Source organism: Ranitomeya variabilis, chromosome 7 (genome assembly GCF_051348905.1).
Source record: "Ranitomeya variabilis isolate aRanVar5 chromosome 7, aRanVar5.hap1, whole genome shotgun sequence".
Lineage (NCBI taxonomy): Eukaryota > Metazoa > Chordata > Amphibia > Anura > Dendrobatidae > Ranitomeya > Ranitomeya variabilis.
Genome location: NC_135238.1, coordinates 134,941,704 through 134,958,323, shown reverse-complemented (window position 1 = coordinate 134,958,323; position 16,620 = coordinate 134,941,704).

Below are 16,620 nucleotides of genomic sequence, written 5' to 3'. Positions count from 1 at the left end.
TTTCTAAATTTTGAGAATAATTGTAAGTTATTTCTAACTCTGAGACCTCGTTCCTCTGGTGATTCCGCTCAGCAAGTTAAAATTGTTATCTCCTTGTTGCGTGGCGACCCTCAAGATTGGGCTTTCTCTCTGGCGCCAGGAGATCCTGCATTGCTTAATATAGATGCATTTTTTCTGGCTCTTGGACTGCTTTATGAGGAGCCTAATCTTGAGAATCAGGCAGAAAAAGCGTTGCTGGCTATCTCTCAGGGTCAGGATGAAGCAGAGGTGTATTGTCAAAAAATTCGGAAATGGTCGGTGCTTACTCAATGGAATGAGTGTGCCCTGGCTGCAAATTTCAGAGAAGGTCTTTCTGAGGCCCTTAAGAATGTTATGGTGGGGTTTCCCACCCCTGCAAGTCTGAGTGATTCTATGGCTTTAGCCATTCAAGTTGATCGGCGTTTGCGGGAGCGCAAATCTGCTCATCCTTTGGCGGTATTTTCCGAACAGAGACCTGAGTCTATGCAATGTGACCGAACTCTGACCAGAATTGAGCGACAAAGTCATAGACGTCAAAATGGGTTGTGCTTTTACTGTGGTGATTCTACTCATGTTATCTCAGCATGCTCTAAACGCTTAAAAAAATTGCTAAACCTGTCACCATTGGTACTATACAGCCCAAATTTATTTTGTCTGTTACTTTGATTTGTTCTTTGTCGTCCTACCCGGTTATGGCTTTTGTGGATTCGGGTGCGGCCCTGAATCTGATGGATTTGTCGTTTGCCAGGCGCTGTGGTTTTGTCCTGGAGCCTTTGGAATTTCCTATTCCTCTGAGGGGAATTGATGCTACGCCATTGGCTGAGAATAAGCCTCAGTATTGGACGCAAATGACCATGTGCATGACTCCCGTACATCAGGAGGTGATTCGCTTTCTTGTTCTGCATAATTTGCATGATGTTGTCGTTTTGGGTCTGCCATGGCTGCAAGCTCATAATCCAGTTTTAGATTGGAAAGCTATGTCTGTGTCAAGTTGGGGTTGTCAGGGAATTCATGGCGATACTCCGTTGGTGTCTATTGCTTCTTCCACTCCTTCTGAGGTCCCTGAGTTTTTGTCTGACTACCAGGAGGTATTTGATGAGCCCAGGTCCTGTGCCCTGCCTCCTCATAGGGATTGTGACTGTGCTATAAATTTAATTCCTGGTAGTAAATTCCCTAAGGGATGACTTTTTAATTTGTCTATACCAGAGCATGCCGCAATGCGGAGTTATATAAAGGAGTCTTTGGAGAAGGGACATATTCGCCCATCCTCTTCCCCTCTTGGTGCAGGATTTTTTTTTGTGGCCAAGAAGGACGGTTCTTTGAGACCTTGTATAGATTATCGTCTTCTGAATAAAATTACAGTCAAATTTCAGTATCCTTTGCCACTATTGTCTGATTTGTTTGCCCGGATTAAGGGTGCCAGTTGGTTCACCAAGATAGATCTCCGTGGTGCGTATAACCTTGTGCGCATTAAGCAGGGAGATGAATGGAAAACAGCATTTAATACGCCCGAAGGCCATTTTGAGTACTTAGTGATGCCTTTTGGACTCTCTAATGCTCCTTCGGTGTTTCAGTCCTTCATGCATGACATCTTCCGAGAATATCTGGATAAATTTATGATTGTTTATCTGGATGACATTTTGGTCTTTTCTGATGATTGGGAGTCCCATGTGAAGCAGGTCAGGATGGTGTTTCAGGTCCTGCGTGCTAATGCTTTATTTGTGAAGGGCTCAAAATGCCTCTTCGGAGTACAGAAGGTCTCCTTTTTTGGTTTTATTTTTTCTCCTTCTACTGTGGAGATGGACCCAGTCAAGGTCCAGGCTATTCATGACTGGACTCAGCCCACGTCTGTTAAGAGTCTTCAGAAGTTCTTGGGTTTTGCTAATTTTTAACGTCGTTTCATCGCTAATTTTTCTAGCGTGGTTAAACCTTTGACGGATTGACCAAGAAGGGTTCTGATGTGACTAATTGGTCTCCTGCGGCCGTGGAGGCCTTTCGGGAGCTGAAGCACCGGTTTTCTTCAGCTCCAGTCTTATGTCAGCCAGATGTCTCTCTCCCCTTCCAGGTCGAGGTTGATGCTTCTGAGATTGGAGCAGGGGCTGTTTTGTCACAGAGAAGCTCTGATTGCTCTGTAATGAAGCCATGTGCTTTCTTTTCAAGAAAGTTTTCGCCTGCCGAGCGGAATTATGATGTTGGTAATCGGGAGTTGTTGGCTATGAAGTGGGCATTTGAGGAGTGGCGACATTGGCTCGAAGGAGCTAAACATCGTGTGGTGGTCTTGACTGATCACAAAAATCTGATTTACCTTGAATCTGCCAAGCGCCTGAATCCTAGACAGGCTCGTTGGTCGTTGTTTTTCTCCCGTTTCAACTTCGTGGTCTCATACCTGCCTGGTTCGAAGAACGTGAAAGCTGATGCACTTTCTAGGAGTTTTGTGCCTGACTCTCTGGGAGTTTCTGAGCCGGCTGGTATTCTCAGAGAGGGAGTGATTTTGTCTGCCATTTCCCCAGATTTGCGACGACTGCTGCAGAAATTTCAGGTGGATAGACCTGACCGTTGTCCACCAGAGAGACTGTTTGTCCCGGATAGATGGACCAGCAGAGTTATTTCCGAGGAACATTCTTCGGTGTTGGCGGGTCATCCTGGGATTTTTGGTACCAGAGATTTGGTGGCTAGGTCCTTCTGGTGGCCTTCCTTGTCGCGGGATGTGCGTTCCTTTGTGCAGTCTTGTGGGATTTGTGCTCGGGTTAAGCCTTGCTGTTCTCGTGCCAGCGGTTTGCTTTTGCCTTTGCCTGTTCCGAAAAGGCCTTGGACGCACATTTCCATGGATTTTATTTCGGATCTCCCAGTATCTCAGAAAATGTCTGTCATCTGGGTGGTGTGTGATCGTTTTTCCAAGATGGTCCATTTGGTAGACTGTTTGTTCCTGATGATTGGACCAGTAGAGTCATCTCTGAGGTTCATTCTTCTGCGTTGGCAGGTCATCCTGGAATCTTTGGTACCAGGGATTTGGTGGCAAGGTCCTTCTGGTGGCCTTCCCTGTCACGAGATGTGCGAGGCTTTGTGCAGTCTTGTGACGTTTGTGCTCGGGCCAAGCCTTGTTGTTCTCGGGCTAGTGGATTGTTGTTGCCCTTGCCTATCCCGAAGAGGCCTTGGACGCACATCTCGATGGATTTTATTTCGGATCTGCCTGTTTCTCAGAAGATGTCTGTCATCTGGGTGGTGTGTGACCGTTTCTCTAAGATGGTCCATCTGGTTCCCTTGCCTAAGTTGCCTTCTTCCTCCGATTTGGTTCCTCTATTTTTTCAGAATGTGGTTCGCTTGCACGGCATTCCTGAAAATATTGTGTCTGATAGAGGATCCCAGTTTGTGTCCAGATTTTGGCGGACTTTTTGTGCTAAGATGTGCATTGATTTGTCTTTTTCGTCGGCCTTCCATCCTCAGACTAATAGCCAAACCGAGCGAACTAATCAGACGTTGGAAACTTATTTGAGATGTTTTGTTTCTGCTGATCAGGATGATTGGGTGACTTTTTTGCCATTGGCCGAGTTTGCCCTTAATAATCGGGCTAATTCTGCTACTTTGGTTTCGCCTTTTTTCTGCAATTCTGGTTTCCATCCTCGTTTTTCCTCGGGTCAGGTTGAGCCTTCTGACTGTCCTGGGGTGGATTCTGTGGTGGATAGGTTGCAGCAGATTTGGAACCATGTGGTGGACAATTTGAGGTTGTCACAGAAGAAGGCTCAGCGCTTTGCCAACCGCCGCCGCGGTGTGGGTCCCCGACTTCGTGTTGGGGATTTGGTGTGGCTGTCTTCTCGGTATGTTCCTATGAAGGTCTCCTCTCCTAAATTCAAGCCTCGCTTCATCGGTCCTTATAAGATCTTGGAAATCCTTAACCCGGTGTCTTTTCGTTTGGATCTCCCAGCATCGTTTGCCATTCATAATGTGTTCCATAGGTCTTTGTTGCGGAGGTATGTGGTGCCTGTGGTTCCTTCTGTTGAGCCTCCTGCTCCGCTGGTCGAGGGTGAATTGGAGTACGTGGTGGAGAAGATTTTGGATTCTCGTATCTCTAGAGGGAGGCTTCAGTATTTGGTTAAGTGGAAGGGCTATGGTCAGGAGGATAATTCCTGGGTTGTCGCCTCTGATGTTCATGCGGCCGATTTGGTTCGTGCCTTCCACGCGGCTCATCCTGATCGCCCTGGGGGTCTTGATGAGGGTTCGGTGACCCCTCCTCAAGGGGGGGGTACTGTTGTGAATTCTATTTTGGGCTCCCTCTAGTGGTCACAAGCGGTACTGTGTAGTGTTGTCTTTCTGCAGGTTGGCTGCATCAGCTGGTTCGTTATCCTTGGTTTGTTTCCTATTTAGCTCACCTGGAGACTCAGTTCCTTGCCTGCTATCAATGTATCCAGTGCTCTTCAGATCCCTTGTGTCTACCTTGCTCCCAGTCTCTCCAAGACAAGCTAAGTTTTTGTTTGATCATTTTTTGATTATCAGTGTTCATTATGTTTTTTTGTCCAGCTCGCTAAAATGTGATTTCCTCGCTTGCTGGTTGCTCTAGGGGACTGAGTTTCTCCCCCCACACCGTTAGTTGGTGTGGGGGTTCTTGAAATCTCAGAGTGGATATTTTGTAAGGGTTTTTTACTGACCGCATAGATTCTCTTTTCTATTTTCTGCTATCTAGTATTAGTGGGCCTCATTTGCTGAATCTGCTTTCACCCCTGTGTATGTGCCTCTTACCTCACCGTTATTATCTGTTGGGGGCTTCTATATCTTTGGGGATATTTCTCTGGAGGCAAGAGAGGTCTTTCTTTCTCTCTAGGGGTAGTTAGTTCCTCAGGCTGGCTCGAGACGTCTAGGATTTTTAGGCACGTTCACCGGCTACTTCTAGTGTGTTTGGATAGGTTCAGATTTGCGGTCAGTTCAGTTTGCCACCTCCCTAGAGCTTGTCCTATCTTTGTTACTTAGCTGGAGTAATTTGTGATCCTCAACCACTAAGGATCATAACAAGCCCCCATATGGTATAATGCAGCCCCCATATAGTATAATGCAGCCCCATATGGTATTATGAAGCTCCATATAGTATAATGCAGTGTGGCTTGATGAAGTGACGTAATCGTGCCCAATGGCTGAGATGTCAGACAAAGAAGTGGAATAATGGGAGAGAGAGTGCCACCTGACGCTTCCTCTTCCATCATTGCTTTTAACTGTATTGGCATCTAATATGCTGATACAGTTGAAAGTGTGATACCGGATGTGGGGGGAGTCGACAATGACATGGGAGCCACTTTACTCACGGCCACATGGCAGCTGAGTGGTCTACCTCTATTAGCATGCTACTGGCTGTGGGTGCCTAGGGAAGTGGGGGTCCTAGGTAAAAGCCTAATTTTCCCTCCGTAATTCCTGCTTTCTTGATTACGTATTTCTCACATATTCTCACGGTGCTCTCAGTAATCTCATTGAGATCACTGCAGTTCATCGCCCTGGCTAACAGTCTATTGCCGGTGGGTACGTAGCCACAGTGACCTGGGGTAACCTCGATGGCATCATCCTTACTAACTGAAGCTGTAGTTGCAGCACTTCATTCTGACATGGTTTTCAGCCTGGTCGGTAACATGATGAACCTTCCAGGTTGTAAACATATCGCAGACATGGATTACGTCGTGGGACAGTATGGCTTATCTCCACTTGGGACAGGTGAGTATCATGGTTAGGATCATATAAAGAAAGAAGCACCAAAAAAAAAAATATAATAAATGTACAAAACTTTATTAAATAACAATAAAATTGCAAATGTAACAACATGAAGAAAATATGACAGGGAATTGACAGTGGGAAGCCAAAAGAATGGTGGACACCACAGTCATATACAGGCTAAAATACCCAAAGGCAGAAAATGAATAAAGAATATGCAGGTCACTCAAAAAGTGCAAAGTGCAATCAGAGATGTGCCTATTAGTAGTACATGAATGTAAAGTATATTATAAAGTGCAAGTACACTAGGGGCACAAAAAGGAGTACAAAAACATCAACAAGCCACAGTGGTAGGGAGAGCAATGACCATACATTCTGGCTCTATGGTCATTGCTCTCCCTACCATGATGGCTAGTTCATGTTTTTGTACTCCTTTTTGTGCCCCTAGTGTACTTGCACTTTATAATATACTTTACATTCATGTACTTCTAATAGGCACATCTCTGATTGCACTTTGCACTTTTTGAGCTGACCTGCATATTCTTTATTAATTTTCTGCCTTTGGGTATTTTTGCCTGTATATGACTGTGGTGTCCACCATTCTTTTGGCTGTCCACTGTTAATTTCCTGTCATATTTTCTTCATGTTGTTACATTTGCAATTTTATTGTTATTTAATAAAGTTTTGTACGTTTATTATATTGTTTTTTTTAGTGCTTCTTTCTTTATATTATCCTCACTATTGTGGCACTGAACCTTCTCTGTACATCCTTGCTCCCCTACATACTGTTCCATATGTGAGTGGTACAATTTGTGGGTGTTGGCTTGATATATAGGATTTTGAGTATCAATGGTTTTTCAGTATTTTCTGTTTTTTACAGAGGACAAGGACTTCAATGGAATGGACATAAAGTGATATAACTGTGATTTTTTTTATCTCAAATAAACGAGTAAGTGGCTTTCTTTCAAATAAAGGATTTAATTCTGGTTGTGTCATCTAGCTATGGGGTTAGTAATGGAAAAGCGTCTTATAATTGCATCTCTATTACTAACCTGTGGGCTTGATGTCAGCGGCCGTAAAACAGCTGACATCAACCCACAAATATTATCACACTTGTTACTGCACCAGGGCAAGTGGGAAGAACCATGCAAAGTGCTAGAATTGGCGAATCTAATAGATGCATCTTTTCTGGTGCAGCTATGGGCTTCTATTTTTAGGCTGGGGGGCAATATCCATGGCCCCTTACCAGTCTAAGAATACCTGCCCCAGTTGTCTAACTTAGCTTTGCTGGTTGTCAAAAATGGGGGCGACCCCATGCCATTTATTTATTTATTTAAATAATGAAAAAATGGCATGGAGACTCCTCTATTCTTGATAAGCAGTCATGATAAAGTTGACAGCTGAGGGTTGCAGCCTGTAGTTGTCAGTTTAGCACAAGTTTCGTCTGATGAATATTCCCATTGGCAGAGCCTGCTCTCGCTGTTAATAGCAACTGCAGGCATATGCTGATGGGAGTAGTACTCTCTCATCACCGATGCCTGTGACCAGCGATAAATGTTTTACCGCCATTCACAGCTGCAGGCTCATGCTTTCATCCTACAGCATGGGAACAGCTGCTCTCTGACCAACAGTAATAATCTTACCACCAATCAGAGCCTGTGTTTGCCGTGCTGTCCTGCAGATGACAGCATAGTAAACAGATGTCCGTGCCCTCCATTCATCTGAATGGGGTTCGAGTAATGTTTGTGTACCCAAACCAAACTTTTTTTAGATGTTCGGCCAAACCCAAACATTTAAGGGTTTGCCCATCACTATTCACCATGCTTTTGGCTTTTTATCCTTGGCTGTTTATTCCTATTCATTTAAAGCTACTGTTAATTGTGTTACAAGCAATGAATAATTCCCAAATCTAAGTGAGAAATCACACTCCATTTTAAGTCACACCTCCAAAGCACACCCCTATTTTTACTTTTACCAGTATTTTTTGGTGAAATACAGGGCAACTCTATGTCAAACACATTGCGGGAGAGAAGGTTGTAGAGTAGCAGACAATGCGAAAAATGCTACCAGTGCTGTCCATGGCACCAATGCCTCTGACCCATATGCAAGGGGGTGGTGGTAGTGGTGGGGGGGGGGGTAAAGTTTGTCTCATATGTCTAGGGCACCAAAATACCTTGTCCCAGTCCTGACTGTTACTGCAATATATCACAGATGAATGAATTCACAGTAACACTGAGTGACTATAAAGGTACAGCACTTCCCTAAGGCTTGAATCACACAAAGATTTTTGTCCTTGAAAAATCGGACATGTGCACAACCCCATAGAATAACATGGGTACAAGTGCTATCCGTCAAAACCATGAATAGCACTCGTCCCATTTAAACGTTCATGTGCACGAGCCATAACACTGGACTATTATTCATAGACTCCCATTTTCATTCTGTTTCAGCACTGCAGTAGTACACCACAATCAGATCTGGCGTTTTCCTATCGTTATGTGGAATGAGCTGTGCTCTCTGACCTCATATAGTGAGCAGTAAGCTGAGTATAATGATTTTTTAAAATTTTTAACATTTTGATTGCCTTTAACGGTTCAGGAAAATGATGACCAGCAGCCACCATTTTGCTGAATTTGCGTGGGAGCTAATAAGAAAAATTCCTCATTTCAGCGAATGCAGATTTTTGTACAATTCAAATCTGCTGTAATATATTTTCTCATCTCTAGATAAAACTTTCACCAAGAAGAGAATGAGAAGTTTAAGAAAGGTCAGGGAGTTTTCGAAATGTATTAGAAACTTCTTGCTATAAAATGCTGCATACATTTATTGTGATTTGCATTCCTTTTTATACTGGATCTCACTTGTGTTATGAGATGGTTTGCACTGACAATCTGACTGAGCTATCTGCACTGAGGCTGACAGGGTCTGACAGAAGCAGGAGAGCTTGTCAGATATTGCTGCACTATCATGGCTTCTGCAGACATGGGAAACCTTTGATGACCATGTATCTTACATCATCTGAGTTTGTAGATGAGTGGATAAGTAATCAGGGCAACACTTGCATAGCTTGAATTTCTCCCAAATAAGGAATTAAATATTTTTGTCAAACGTTAGAATTAATAATATCTCTAGTTTATTCCTCTACTTAATTATTTAGCTATCATCTGACTGTAACATCAAGCTCTGCCCGTGGCTCTTAAAATGTTAAATGCCATTGTCAATCTCTGACACCGGTATTTAAAATGCGCCAAGTGAGAGGGCCCTGTGATCGAGGGGCACTGTTAGTTGCCATGACAGCCAGGGGTCTGTTGAAAACCTCTGTGCTTGTCATGACAGTTCTCCCAGGAAAGCCGCAAGTTTGGCTGGCAAACATAGGAGACCATTATTTTCGCTATACATAACAATGCTGATGCACTGCTGTGTATAGTATAAGTGATCAGATGATCACAGTTTCAAGTCCCCTAAGGGGACTAAAAATACAAAAAAAAGTGAAAAAATATATAAAAAATAAAAATAAATAAAAATACAAAAGATCAAATCATCCTCTTTTTGCCCCATTAAAATTAAGCAACTTAAAACAAGTTAAAAATACACATATTTGGAATTGCTGAGTTTGTAAAAGTCCGATCTATGAAAATATTTTAAAAAATAATTTTATTGGTAAACAATGTAACAAGAAAAAAAATTGAAAAGCCAGAATCTTGCTTTTTTGTGGCCGCCGCAATATGGCAATAAAATGCGATCAAAGCATCATATCTTCCCCAAAATGGTATCAATTAAAATGTAAGTTTAAGGCTAAAAAATAGCCCCATATTCCAAAAAACTGAAAACAGTACGAGTCTCGGAAAATGTCGACACAAACTAAATTTTGTTTTTACAAATTTCCAAAAGTTTTTTCACAACTGTGAGGCTGTGGCCTCTGATACAGCTAGGGGGCGCTGTTTGTTCTCCCCAGAATGTGCATGCAGACGGATGAATTCCATAGGTGTGCATGAGAGCCACGGATTTCCAGTCCAGGTTTTCCATGTGGCTGAAGGCCACAGGTTTGTGTGTGTTTAAAAACCCTGCAGTAAGGGGTATAGGTGTGTCGGGTCATGTCAGGTGTCTGGCCAGCTCAGGCCAGGTGTGCGAGGTGCACGTCAGTTTCAGTCTGGTGTGTGCTGGTCTGTAGAGTGCATGGGGGCCAGCAGAGCCACCACCCAGGGCAGCTGAATAGCCTGGCACCCGCAGCGCACACAGAGATGCAAGTCATCCATGGTACTGGTCTCGGATGTGGACAGTCCTGTGCCCGGAGGTGGATGTCCTGTGCCAGGAGGTGGATGTCCTGTGCCCGTAGGAGTCGGATGTGGACAAGTCCTGTGCCCGGAGGTGAATGTCCTGTGCCCGTAGGAGTCGGATGTGGACAAGTCCTTTGCCCGGAGGTGGATGTCCTGTCCCCGTAGGAGTCGGATGTGGACAGTCCTGTGCCCGGAGATGGATGTCCTGTGCCCGAAAGAGGACTAGCATGTGCAACGATTGCAAACAGGTGGATATGGTGCCCGGCTGCTATCCGGAGGATATCCTGAACTGTGTACGACTGTGTGAGTAAAGAGTCTGTAAAGAGACTGTGATACAGCGATGCAGGACACCCACGAGAACTAGTCAGAGGAGGGCTGGCGTGTGCAGTGTCTGCAACATATGAGGCTGTGTGTATGGAGATGTATAGACTGTGAGATGGCGTGCGGTCGCCCAGGGAAACTGGACAAGGGAAGTCTGGCCTGTTTAGGGACCACAAATCTAAAGCCATGTCATATGTATTGCTTTAAACCGGTGTAAACTGGTCACTGATAATATCCACTGAAGTTATATGCATTTATGTGAATTGGACTTTAATGCTGTGAAGAAACACATTAAAAGAGACTTTTGTGTTTGAATTTGTGGGTCACTGCTTCTTCACTGCGTACGATGCTACTACAGCTTTACACAACCTAAATAAAAAAAAAACAACTGTACATGTTTGGTATCAGCACAATTATACTGACCTGGAGAATCTTATTGCCAGGTCAGTTTGACCATATAGTGAACATCGAATATATAAAGCTGAATGTGTGTGTGTGTGTGTATGTATGTGTGTATGTCCGGGATTGGCATCTGCACCGTCGCAGCTACAGCGACAAAATTTTGCACAGTCACATGTCTGGACCCCGAGAGTGTCATAGGCTATGTTGTGAGACGAAATTTTAACCCCGCGCGTTCCAATTTGCGAAACAATTTTTCCTTTATCTACATAATGGGGATAAAGTTAATGAAAAAGTGTTGGAGGCAAATTGACAGCTGCCAGATGTGAACAAGGGGGACTTTAAGAATGAGAGCGATGGCACCAAAGAGTATATACTGTACAGTTGCTAAGGTGGGGTCCCGACATGGGATACTCACCACACACGGGGATATGAACACACACACAAAATGTGCCACACTGTTGTGAACTATATTTCTTGGCTCCCTCTTGTGGTCACTAGCGGTATTACACTTGGATCATCTTTCTCCAGGTTGGTACCCACCTGGTTCGTTAGGCCTTGGGTGTTCCTATTTAGACTTCCTGGAAACTCAGTCTAGTGCCTGGAATCGATGTAGTCAGTCTATGTCTGTTTGCTCCTGACTCCTGGTCTCCTGTTCTTTGCAAGATAAGCTAAGTCCTGCTTTCTTATTTTTGTTTATTCGCTTTGCTTCTATTTTGTTCCAGCTTGTTCATAATGTGATTCCTGATTTTTGCTGGAAGCTCTAGGGGGCTGATATTCTCCCCCCACACCGTTAGTCGGTGCGGAGGTTCTTGGATATTCAGCGTGGATATTTTTGTAGGGTTTTTGCTGACCGTATAAGTCTCCTTCCTATTTTCTGCTATTAATTAGTGGGCCTCTCTTTGCTAAATCTAGTTCATTCTTACGTTTGTCTTTTCTTCTTACCTCACCGTTATTATTTGTTGGGTGCTTGTATTATAACTTTGGGGTCCTTTCTCTTGAGGCAAGTGAGGTCTTATTTTCTCTGAAAGGGTTAATTAGTTCTCCGGCTGGTGCGAGACATCTAGAATCAACGTAGGTACGTTCCCTGGCTACTTCTAGTTGTTGTGCTAGGATTAGATATACGGTCAGCCAAGTTACCACCTCCCTATGAGCTGGTTTTTGTGTTTGCGGACTTAGCTGGTACTTCTGAGATCCTCTACCACTAGCATCACAACAGTATTCCAGGCCGACAAGTGAATATTTATTGCATTGCAGAAGCGGGATTAAAAGAAAAGAAGTTCTGAGTTTTTTGTTTTTTTTCTTCTTCCCCTTTTTCCTCTGAGTGGCTTGAAGCTCTGCTGCAGACATGAATGTTCAGACTGATTACTAGTGTGGATCAGCTTGCTGCACGAGTGCAGGGCATTCAGGATTTTGTTATTAGTAGTCCTATGTCAGAGCCTAAGATACCTATACCTGAGCTTTTCTCTGGTGATCGATTTAAATTTGGGAATTTTAGGAATAATTGTAAATTGTTTCTATCTTTGAGACCGCGTTCGTCTGGAGACTCAGCTCAGCAAGTTAAAATTGTTATCTCTTTCTTGCGTGGCGACCCCCAGGGTTGGGCTTTTTCATTGGCGCCAGGAGATCCGGCATTGGCAAATATTGATGCGTTTTTTCTGGCGCTCGGATTGCTTTATGAGGAGCCCAATCTTGAAATTCAGGCAGAAAAAGCGTTGCTGGCTATCTCTCAGGGCCAAGATGAGGCTGAAGTGTATTGCCAAAAATTTCGGAAATGGTCCGTGCTTACTCAATGGAATGAGTGTGCTCTGGCCGCAAATTTCAGAAATGGCCTTTCTGAAGCCATTAAGAATGTGATGGTGGGTTTTCCCATTCCTACAAGTCTGAGTGATTCTATGGCTCTGGCCATTCAGATAGATCGGCGTTTGCGGGAGCGTAATTTTCTGCTAATCCTCTAGCAGTGTTGTCTGAACGGACACCTGACTCAATGCTATGTGATAGAATTCAGACTAGAACTGAACGACAAAATCATAGACGTCAGAATGGGTTGTGTTTTTACTGTGGTGATTCTACACATGTTATCTCAGCATGCTCTAAACGCCTAACAAAGATGGTTAGTCCTGTCGCCATTGGTAATTTGCATCCTAAGTTTATTTTGTCTGTAACTCTAATTTGCTCATTGTCTTCCTACCCTGTAATGGCATTTGTGTATTCAGGTGCTGCCCTGAGTCTTATGGACTTGTCGTTCGCCAAGCGCTGTGGTTTTGTCCTGGAGCCTTTGAAAAATCCTATTCCTCTTAGAGGAATTGATGCTACGCCATTGGTGGAGAATAAACCGCAGTATTGGACACAAGTGACCATGTGTATGACTCCTGAACATCGGGAGGTGATTCGTTTTCTTGTTCTGCATAAAATGCATGATTTGGTCGTTTTAGGTCTGCCATGGTTACAGACCCATAATCCAGTTTTGGATTGGAAGGCAATGTCTGTGTCAAGTTGGGGTTGTCAGGGAATTCATTGCGATTCCCCGTCGGTGTCTATTGCTTCTTCTACTCCTTCTGAAGTTCCGGAGTATTTGTTGGACTATCAGGATGTATTCAGTGAGTCCAGGTCCAGTGCCCTTCCTCCTCATAGGGACTGTGACTGCGCTATAGATTTGATTCCTGGTAGTAAATTTCCTAAGGGACGATAATTTAATTTATCTGTACCTAAGCATGCCGCAATGCGTTCTTATATAAAGGAGTCTTTGGAGAAGGGACATATTCGTCCATCCTCTTCCCCTCTTGGTGCGGGATTCTTTTTTGTAGCCAAGAAAGACGGGTCTTTGAGACCTTGTATAGACTATCGGCTTCTGAATAAAATCACAGTCAAATTTCAGTATCCTTTGCCACTATTGTCGGACTTGTTTGCTCGGATTAAGGGTGCCAAGTGGTTCACCAAGATAGATCTTCGTGGTGCGTACAACCTTGTGCGCATTAAGCAGGGAGATGAATGGAAAACTGCGTTTAATATGCCCGAAGGTCATTTTGAGTACTTGGTGATGCCTTTTGGGCTTTCTAATGCTCCTTCAGTGTTTCAGTCTTTTATGCATGACATCTTCCGGAAGTATCTAGATGAATTTATGATTGTTTATCTGGATGATATTCTGTTTTTTTCTGATGATTGGGATTCTCATGTAAAGCAGGTCAGGATGGTGTTTCAGGTTTTGCGTGATAATGCTTTGTTTGTGAAGGGCTCAAAGTGTCTCTTTGGAGTGCAGAAGGTTTCCTTTCTGGGTTTCATTTTCTCCCCTTCTACAGTAGAGATGGACCCAGTCAAGGTCCGAGCTATTCATGATTGGACTCAACCCACGTCTGTTAAGAGTCTTCAGAAGTTCTTGGGTTTTGCTAATTTTTACCGTCGTTTTATTGCTAATTTCTCTAGCGTTGTTAAACCTTTGACGGATATGACCAAGAAAGGTTCTGATGTGGCTAATTGGGCTCCGGCAGCCGTGGAGGCTTTCCGGGAGCTGAAGCGCCGGTTTACTTCGGCGCCTGTTTTGTGCCAGCCTGATGTCTCACTTCCCTTTCAGGTTGAAGTGGACGCTTCTGAGATCGGTGCAGGGGCTGTTTTGTCGCAGAGAGGCTCTGGTTGCTCTGTGATGAGACCTTGTGCTTTTTTTTCTAGGAAATTTTCGCCTGCGGAGCGGAACTATGATGTTGGTAATCGGGAGTTGTTGGCCATGAAGTGGGCATTTGAGGAGTGGCGTCATTGGTTCGAGGGAGCTAAGCATCGTGTGGTGGTCTTGACGGATCATAAGAATTTGATGTATCTCGAGTCTGCTAAGCGCCTGAATCCTAGACAGGCTCGTTGGTCGTTGTTTTTCTCCCGTTTTGACTTTGTGGTCTCGTACCTGCCTGGTTCGAAGAATGTGAAGGCTGATGCTCTTTCTAGGAGTTTTGTGCCTGACTCTCCGGGAGTCTCAGAGCCAGCTGGAATTCTTAAAGGGAGTAATTTTGTCGGCCATTTCTCCTGATTTGCGTCGTGTGTTGCAGAGATTTCAGGCTGGTAGACCTGACCTTTGACCACCTGATAGACTGTTTGTTCCTGATAAATGGACCAGCAGAGTTATCTCCGAGGTTCATTCCTCAGTGTTGGCGGGGCATCCTGGGATTTTTGGTACCAGAGATTTGGTGGCTAGGTCCTTTTGGTGGCCTTCCTTGTCGCGGGATGTGCGTTCTTTTGTGCAGTCCTGTGGGATTTGTGCTCGGGCTAAGCCTTGCTGTTCTCGTGCCAGCGGGTTGCTTTTGCCCTTGCCCGTCCCGAAGAGGCCCTGGACACACATTTCCATGGATTTCATTTCAGATCTTCCGGTGTCTCAAGGTATGTCTGTCATCTGGGTGTGTGTGATCGCTTTTCCAAGATGGTCCATTTGGTGCCCTTGCCTAAGTTGCCTTCCTCTTCTGATCTGGTTCCTTTGTTCTTTCAGAGTGTGGTTCGCTTGCATGGCATTCCTGAGAATATCGTGTCTGACAGAGGATCCCAGTTTGTGTCCAGATTCTAGCGATCTTTTTGTGCTAAGATGGGCATTGATTTGTCGTTTTCATCTGCCTTTCATCCTCAGACTAATGGCCAAACGGAGCGAACCAATCAGACGCTGGAGGCTTATTTGAGATGTTTTGTTTCTGCGGATCAGGATGATTGGGTGACCTTCTTCCCATTGGCTGAGTTTGCCCTCAATAATCGGGCTAGTTCCGCTACTTTGGTTTCGCCATTTTTCTGCAACTCTGCTTTTCATCCTCGTTTTTCCTCGGGTCATGTTGAACCTTCTGACTGTCCTGGGGTGGATTCCGTGGTGGATAGGTTGCAGTGGATTTGGAATCATGTGGTGGATAACTTGAAGTTGTCACAGGAGAAGGCTCAGCATTTTGCCAACCGCCGCCGTGGTGTGGGTCCCCGACTTCGTGTTGGGGATTTGGTTTGGTTATCTTCTCGGTATGTCCCTCTGAAGGTTTCCTCTCCTAAGTTTAAGCCTCGCTTTATTGGTCCTTATAAAATTTTGGAAGTCCTTAATCCGGTGTCTTTTCGTTTTGATCTTCCGGTGTCATTTGCCATTCACAATGTGTTCCATAGGTCTTTGTTACGGTGGTACGTTGTGCCTGTGGTTCCTGCTGTTGACCCTCCGGCCTTCGGTCTTGGTTGAGGGCGAGTTGGAGTACGTGGTGGAGAAGATCTTGGATTCTCGTCTCTCTAGACGGAGGCTTCAGTATCTGGTCAAATGGAAGGGCTATGGTCAGGAGGATAATTCCTGGGTGGTCGCCTCTGATGTTCATGCGGCCGATTTGGTGCGTGCCTTTCACGCTGCTCATCCTGATCGCCCTGGTGGTCTTGGTGAGGGTTCGGTGACCCCTCCTTAAAGGGGGGGGTACTGTTGTGAACTATATTTCTTGGCTCTCTCTTGTGGTCACTAGCGGTATTACACTTGGATCATCTTTCTCCAGGTTGGTACCCACCTGGTTCGTTAGGCCTTGGGTGTTCCTATTTAGACTTCCTGGAAACTCAGTCTAGTGCCTGGAATCGATGTAGTCAGTCTATGTCTGTTTGCTCCTGACTCCTGGTCTCCTGTTCTTTGCAAGATAAGCTAAGTCCTGCTTTCTTATTTTTGTTTATTCGCTTTGCTTCTATTTTGTTCCAGCTTGTTCATAATGTGATTCCTGATTTTTGCTGGAAGCTCTAGGGGGCTGATATTCTCCCCCCACACCGTTAGTCGGTGCGGAGGTTCTTGGATATTCAGCTTGGATATTTTTGTAGGGTTTTTGCTGACCGTATAAGTCTCCTTCCTTTTTTCTGCTATTAATTAGTGGGCCTCTCTTTGCTAAATCTAGTTCATTCTTACGTTTGTCTTTTCTTCTTACCTCACCGTTATTATTTGTTGGGG